We start from the raw sequence: 7691 nt of genomic DNA on the forward strand, positions 1-7691 counted from the left end.
AAGCGCTCGAGACAGCCGGCTTAGCTCCGCCGGAGATGGTTAGGCTTAGCACCCCGGCAGATATTTCATGGCCGCTTTCACTAGCGCCGTGGAAGATGTTTTATAGTACCGTTTTCGCAAGCATAATCAGCTCCTTTACCGCACAAGCAACTTAGCACCTGCCTTGAGCGGCATTTTAAAGAGCGGTTAGGAGCGGTCGCTCGAGCGGCCTCGCCACTTTGCGGCCGCAGCCGGCCTTGCCGCGAGAAGCGTGCGGGGTTTCGCGGCGGTGTCAGCAAGCAGAAAACAACGGCCCGGCCGTTTCTACAGAAAGAGCGGCAAAGAGGGGAGAGAGAGCCGTCACTTGCTCGTTCGGCAGTCGGGCCCCTCGCCGGATCGTTCGTATCATCCGCCGGGCCGCGCAGGTCCGTTCGGAACAGCCGAAATTTTTCCCATTGCTAACAATGCAATTTCGCCGGGACTTTTCAGAAATTCGTATCATCCCGAAATTCGTATCACCCAGAACCGTATCACCGAGATTACACTGTAAGCCCAAGAGCTTATAGACTTATGTCTAAGATGAAGCTCCTGCCCCTTCCAACCACCACAAGGATAATACAGATGATGAAAGGAATGCCCTGTCAATTCGGCTTCAACAAGGTGTCTCTTGCCAATGTTGGGGCCTTTATGAAGGGCAAAACAGGGGTTCAATGCTGCGGAATCCTGGTACTGGACAAGATGAAGGTGCGAGAGGTGGTTTCGTTTAACAAGAGCACCTACAAGGTTGGCGGCTTTGTTGACTATGGGGATGGCCAGGACTCTGAGACAACAGCTGATCGCGCTTTGGTCCTCATGTTTGTGCCGCTGTTTCACTCTTGGGTGCAGCCGATAGCAAGTTTTGCCACAAGGCATGCAGCCCCTGGAAGAGTGCTTGCAAAGCTTCTTTTGGAAGCCGCCTTGGAGCTGTACAAACGCAATGCAGTTGCCGTCGCTGTAATCAGTGATGGTGCCAGTACCAACAAGGCCATGTGGCCAAGTTTTGGAATCGTAGGCAAGCTTGATGCACCGAAACACAAAGTCGAACATCCTTATCCTTGTGCGCCTGATCAGCACTTGTACTTCCTTTGTAATGTTCCTCACATTATAAAGTGCATCCGAAACCATCTTCTGCGTCACAAGTATGCCATGGTACGTGAATGAGAACGTGTTCATTTTTTTCTAAATTTCCATTCTGAAGGAGTGATTTTTGCAATAGAAAACCTTTTTTTCATTTCATAACTTAATTAAAATTACAGATCGGTCAACACAAAATAAACTTTGACCACTACTAAAAACTGCAAGAAGTAGACGGCAAACAGCAGCTCCGGGTAGTACCAAAATTGACAAAAGAGCATGTAAGCCCAGACAATCTGCAGAAGATGAAAGTGAGACTGGCTGTACAGGCAAGAAAAATGCCATATTTTGATGTCCTTTGTAGCGAACTATTTTTTTATATGTATGAGTGACTATTTATGAAGGAATAAAGCTGAAAATTTTTCGAATCCGTTTTTTGCAGCTTTTCAGCCGGAGCACTGCCATTGGGCTAAAGGTGCACCAACGGTTAAAGGAGCCTGGCCTGCAAGACTGCCATGGAACTGCTGAATTCACCCTCATGGTGAACAACGTGTTCGATGCCCTGAACATGAAGCTTCCCCAGTTTGGAATAACAAGCTCGTCAAAAGAAATTGAGGTAAGGATAATATTTTACACCCTTTAGAGCATTATTGTCAAATCAATTGATATGCTGGTTTATTTTGAAGGTCATCAAAAAATTTCTTGACGCCGTAAACGAAACTTAGGAAAGCCACATCACCAAGAGAACAGTGATGTTTGCTTCACAAGTGACAATGAAGTCCCTTCGAGTTACACTTGCGTCAGTGCGGGACCTTATGGCAGATCTTCTGTCCAAAGGAGCACGTTTTGTGCTTACGGGCAAGCTGAACCAGGATCCTTTGGAGGTAATCAACATGCTTTTTTCGTCACTTTGATGTTTGTGCAGCTTGTTTCATACAGAAAGCACCTTGACATTCTGTTTTTTCCAGAGGTTCTGTGGTGTGACGAGGAGCGATAGTGGTGACGAAGACCATCCCACCCTGATCAGCTTCTCACACATTTACAGGCTTCTCAGCCTGTATACACCAATAAGCACTTGTGTGACTGGAAACGTGAAGGAAGAACACACTTTTGTGCTTGCCACTGTTGCAGACAGCATGAAAAGGTGACAGAAGGACAGGCTCTCATCCTATGAGAGCCTCTAAGAGACTGTGGGAGCGAAGTTGTCAGAGATCTGTGCTACCGCCCAAGACTCTACACTTACAGCGCCTGACCACGGATATTCCACACCGACAGCACAGGACTGTGTCATCTACTACCTGTGTGGTTATCTGGTGCATTCTTTTCTCAAGCACGAAAAATGATCTGGCTGTATACGTAGCATCCAGTCAGAAAATGCAGAGGTCCCAGAGGCTTTTCTCACTTTGGAGAGATCCTTTAAGGAAGGAAACCTCAAGTTGTCGTCATGGGAACTTTTTTGCATGTTTCGTGGAATCGAACACAAAGTTTCATATGAGCTACAAAGAAACTGGCTGTGTTCCGATACTTTTTGGACCCTTTTGGATGCACTCAGAGACTGTGATGTGACCAGAGTTGGCTGCTCAGTTCACAAAGACACAACAACTGCAGAGCTTCTTCGGTCGTACATAGTGCTACGAATGCACTTTGCAGCAAAAGATGTCTGCAAGAGCCTCAGCTGTTCAGAAAAGGTTGCGTCCGCTAGAAAGAAAGCAAAGCTACTGTAAAAGCTTCCTGTACAGCTCTGTGCCATTGTGATTGTAAATATGTTCCTGTAAATAATGTACCTGTGACGGCTTCCTGTACAGCTCTATCTCATAGTGATTGTAAATATGTCTCTGTAAATAACGTGCTTGTGAAGGCTTCCTGTACAGTCCTGTGTTACTGTGATTGTAAATAATGCCGCGAACCATCCATTCTGTTTCGATGCTTCTGTGTTTTGGTACTACTTTCCGGCTGTGTTATCTCCGTTTCAAGCAAAGTGCGTGTATTATTTGCTTTTTTTTGTATGCTGCACGGGCTATCTTATTTTCATAGGGAGAGTGTGTGGCTCTGACTTAACTAGCCTCGATTAACCTTCTTTGATCTCCAGTACTGTTCTCGATGTAATTCGATGGTTCGAGAAACAATCGCGCCGAAAGATAAATACCCGCAGGGAAGACGCCGCGGCATCCAATTCTCTGACACTCACCTGTGCACGTCGCCTTGTTGACTGCTTCTTCGCCGCTTCTGTAACTTGAGTTTTTATAGGTGCACAAGTCGTCCGCACCAATAAACATTTGTTTTCCAAAGAAACCTGCGTCGTACTTGGCTACCTGAGAATATATGCCTGTAGATAATGTACCTGTGAACGCTTCCTGTACAACTCTGTTTCTGTGAGCAGCATTGTAACTGTACTGTGAACGATCTCCTTGCTGCATTTCCTTACACAGCAGAAATAAAAATGATGAGGCATCTTTTCTTGCTTCCAAGCTAGTGGTTGATTTTTGTAGACGAAGACAGCAAAGCAGCGCAAAGGATGAAACAAAGAACTTCCTTGTGCCGTCCTTCGCGCTGTTTGGCTTTTTTTCCCTTTGAATATGCATCAACAAGCCCAAATTTTTACCTTGTTGAAGGATTTTGTAGGCTTTTCCGCAGTTTCCAGCAGCTTAAGACGTGTTCATGTAAGCTGTAAATACGACTGAGCTAGAAGGAATCCCATACTAAAGAAAAATACGGCCGTTGGAAAGCAAAGCAGCTGAAGGCGAGCACACTGTGTACTGTTCGCCTTTCTTTTTTTCAATGTCTTAAGTACAGCTTGGTTCTTGTCATAAATTCGATAAAAATGTAAAGCTTTTGTCACTAAAGCGTAAGATTAATGCGAAGTTGGATTTTGCATTTCAAGGAAGAAAGTTGAAGGTGTGTGATAGTCGCTCACTGGCGCCTTTCGAAGCAAGGAGTAGCAGACGACGCACCGAGATCGATCTCAACGCTACCGCAGCGCCACCGCCTGGTCGGCGGCACCACCGGCCCGCGCCGCGGTACTCGAAGGCCGCGCTCTTTGCCAACTGACTTAATCTAAAAATGTTTACTTAGCATGAAAGCTGTCAAAAGTGCAGAGCAATGATTCATCATAACGGGCTGTAACGCCATTATCCGCTCACTGCTACCATCCAATGCCATTCAAATTTCCCGCCTCCGCAGTGCTCGCGCACCCCTAGCCTGGAACAACACCAGCGCGAGTTCTGTTCTTTTTGTGCTCATTGTTCCTCCCGCACGTGCTGGCGTTGCACTGCCGGTTTTTTTCACTTAATTGTAAAAACCAATCCAACGAGCATTCCGAACTAAATGAACGCAGGCGCTGTGGGTTAATTACGTATATCTTGCCTCAAATGTACCTGCAGTTTTCTTTGCGCTAAACAACGGGGAGATGTATGACAAGCGCCAGCGGTTCAAGAGTTTCGAATGGTTATGACTATTTAAACCGTTTGGTTTTCGAAGTCTATGACGGGTACACCGGGCTCTACTTGAGTCCGTTATCTGGCTGCATAGCCTGATTCCAGCAGCCGCTTCACATTGAGCGTTACAGCGAGATACAACTACAAGGCGAGCTTCCATACTGCTCTGCACTTTACGAGTTTTTTTTGACATAAATGCTAAAAGAGCCATGCAGACAAAATACAAGTTTGTTTTATTCGAAAAATTTCATGTTTTGTAGTGGACTCAGCACATGTCTGGCACCAAACAATGCCATATTCACTGAGAAATTAATCAATTTACGCTAAAATTTTGATTCCCCCGCCAAATCGCGACGTCTTCCATGAAGTCACAGCGGTAGGTATTCAAACGAACTTCCAGTGCGTCATTAGGCTCTGCAGCCTTTGTTACTGTCAGTCCTCTCAGATGGCGCTACCATACAGAGCCGCAGACCGTTGTCCATCATTGCTTTAATTTTGAGCGAATTTCCACCTGGCTTGTTTTTTGTTAAGGTAGAAAGTGATAATGATGATGACGTTGAGGTTTTGTGGCGCAGCAACCTTTCGGTTATAATGCACCAAACACAATGTACGAAGATAATGTGAGTTAAAAGTTTTGTTCAAGGTATCATAAATACACAAATGATTATCTTTAAAATCGTTCCGTGCAATGAAGTAGCTAAAACCAGTGTAGAGAGCCACTGTCTTTAAAAAATTCAATAAAACTTCAGTCAAAGGTACCATTGGTTCCCGACTAAGTAAAAGCATTGGGTGTAAAGGTGTATAAAGCTCTAATGCATGCGGCGTCTAGGTATGGACAACTTATTAGGATATGTAGTACAGTAAGAGGTTCTCTGCAGTGCTCGCAAATGGGTTCCAGTTCCTGTTTTGCCAGGAAGCCACGTGTCAGCACAGTGTAACCTATACGCAGCCAGCACAAAATAACCTCGAAGAAACGATCTCGCTGTCTACAACTTTTCCATTCAGATACGTAAGGTTTGACTAGATGTAATTTATTTCCGGTTTGTTTATCCCATTCTGACTGCCAGTACAACTTCATTGACTTTCGTATGCTGTTTCGAAGGCCCTGGTAGGGTAGCTTTAACTCTTATTTCAAGATGCTTGGTCTCATATGCTTCTTTATCAGCGGTTTCATTTTCTGGGGTGCCAGTATGGCTCGGTACCCAACAAAGGACAACACGGACCCCTGCTATGCAAGGCAGCACAGTCGGTATTTTAGCTCACCTACAGCTGCATTCACTGAAAGGACAAGAGAGGTTATAGCATGTATGGCACTTAAAGTATCTGTAAAAATGGCAACTGTTCGTACTTCCTTTGCTACTACATCTTCAACAGCTGCGGTTATACCAAGGATTTCCCCAGTGAAAACACGACTCTCATCAGGAATCCTCTTCGCTACTGTCACTGGTGGATTGAAAACAGCAAAACCTGCGTAACAGGAGGTTCTTGAGCCATCAGTAAAGTAGTGTTAATAACTACTGTACTTTTCTTTAAGGGGGCACGTGGGACTCAGATCAAAAACTTCATTTTTACAGTTTTGAGGATAACAATTGGAGGACACATGCAGTTCATCATTGTGATTATATATATGTATAAAATTTGCTTTTGTGTAATACATTTTCGATTTTTTGACAGCTGGTGTAAGAAAACCCAGTACACTGGTACCTTGTTCAGTTGTATCACTCCAGCAGTTTTTTTACACGAGCTGTCAAAAAATCAGAAATAAGGACCCGAATAAATTTGGCAGTAGTATTTTTGCAGAAACACATATGTTATATCTACAGTCAGAATGAAAAACTACACATGTACTCTAATTTTTATCATCATAACTGCAAAAATAAACATTTTTGGTTTAAGACCCGTGGGCCCCCTTAAGTCGAGAAATTCTTGGCACAAAATGTGGTGCGGGAACACTTTTTTGTCGTATTTTAACAAGGACAGGTTACATTCGATGGCTCTGTGGTCCTAGGGGGCCATAGCGTCCGAAAACCTCAAAAGGTTTGACGGGCATATCTTGAAAGAATAGCGAGACATGTATTCCTCCAAACGAAGGGCAAGAGAGCGAACCACTTTAGGCTTGTTTCATACATCTTGTACCTATCCTCAAACACTTCACCAGCACAGGGATGGTCATTTATACATGCTGTTTTGGCGACATACACTCCACTTAAGTATGCACGTTGGTACTCCAGGGATCACTCATTGCACTCGACGTAGAGACTGTCGATAGGGGAGGTGCTATATGCACCTGTGGCAAGTCTGACCCCCACATTGTGTACAGGGTCGAGTGAGGCAAGGACAGACTGGCGGGCTGACCCATACACGATACAGCCATAGTCAAGATGAGACCGAACCAGAGAGCCATAAATTCTTAGCATACATGTGCGCTCCGCACCCCATGACTTGAGTGACAAAATTTTCAGTATGTTCAATGTTCTCATGCAAGTCATTTTGAGTTTCTTTATATGAGCTCCAAATGAGAGTCAAATGTGACAACTAAGAATTTGTGCCTACTGTGTGCTGCAATGGGTACATCCTTAATTTTTATATCAGGGTTGGGATGAATACCTCGTTTTCGCGTAAAGCACACACATGCACACTTCTCGGGAGAAAAACAAAAGCCATTTTTATCCGTCCATCATTGTAACCGATTTGCCATAGTTTGGACCTGCCTTTCACAGATCGAGAGGTTACACGAGCAAAAAGTGGTCTGCAAGTGACTGGCCGGGGGATAACCTTTGCTAAAGAATTTATATTGATGGCAAAAAGGGTCACACACATTACACTGCCCTGAGAAACTACATTTTCCTGACTGATTGTACGGGATAGTCTATTGCCAAGTCTTACATTGAAGGTTTGTTCCTGGAGAAAATCTTTGATACATGAAAACATTCGCCCTCTGATTCCCATTGCTGCCAAATCCTTCAGAATTCCATAACGTCAGGTTGTATCATAAGCCTTTGCCATATCAAAAAATATGGCAAAGCAGAGCTGATTATAACTCTCGTATCATCGTTTTAAGCCTCACCAGGTGGTCAGCCGTAGACAAACTGCCGAAACCAGCATTGACACCTATCTAGATAACCAGAACTTTGAAGAATAAAAACAAACCTAAATTCAACATCA

At 44.4% G+C, this 7691-nt stretch overlaps 1 pseudogene; it reads left to right on the top strand.

Annotated features, from left to right (window-relative positions):
* The first annotated feature begins 1397 nt into the window (after window positions 1–1397).
* On the top strand, window positions 1398–2816 carry LOC144164173 (uncharacterized; annotated as a pseudogene).
* The last annotated feature ends 4875 nt before the right edge of the window (window positions 2817–7691 follow it).

This window comes from Haemaphysalis longicornis, unplaced genomic scaffold (genome assembly GCF_048455015.1).
Source record: "Haemaphysalis longicornis isolate Haplotype H1 unplaced genomic scaffold, Haemaphysalis longicornis Haplotype H1 scaffold_1, whole genome shotgun sequence".
Taxonomy (NCBI): domain Eukaryota; kingdom Metazoa; phylum Arthropoda; class Arachnida; order Ixodida; family Ixodidae; genus Haemaphysalis; species Haemaphysalis longicornis.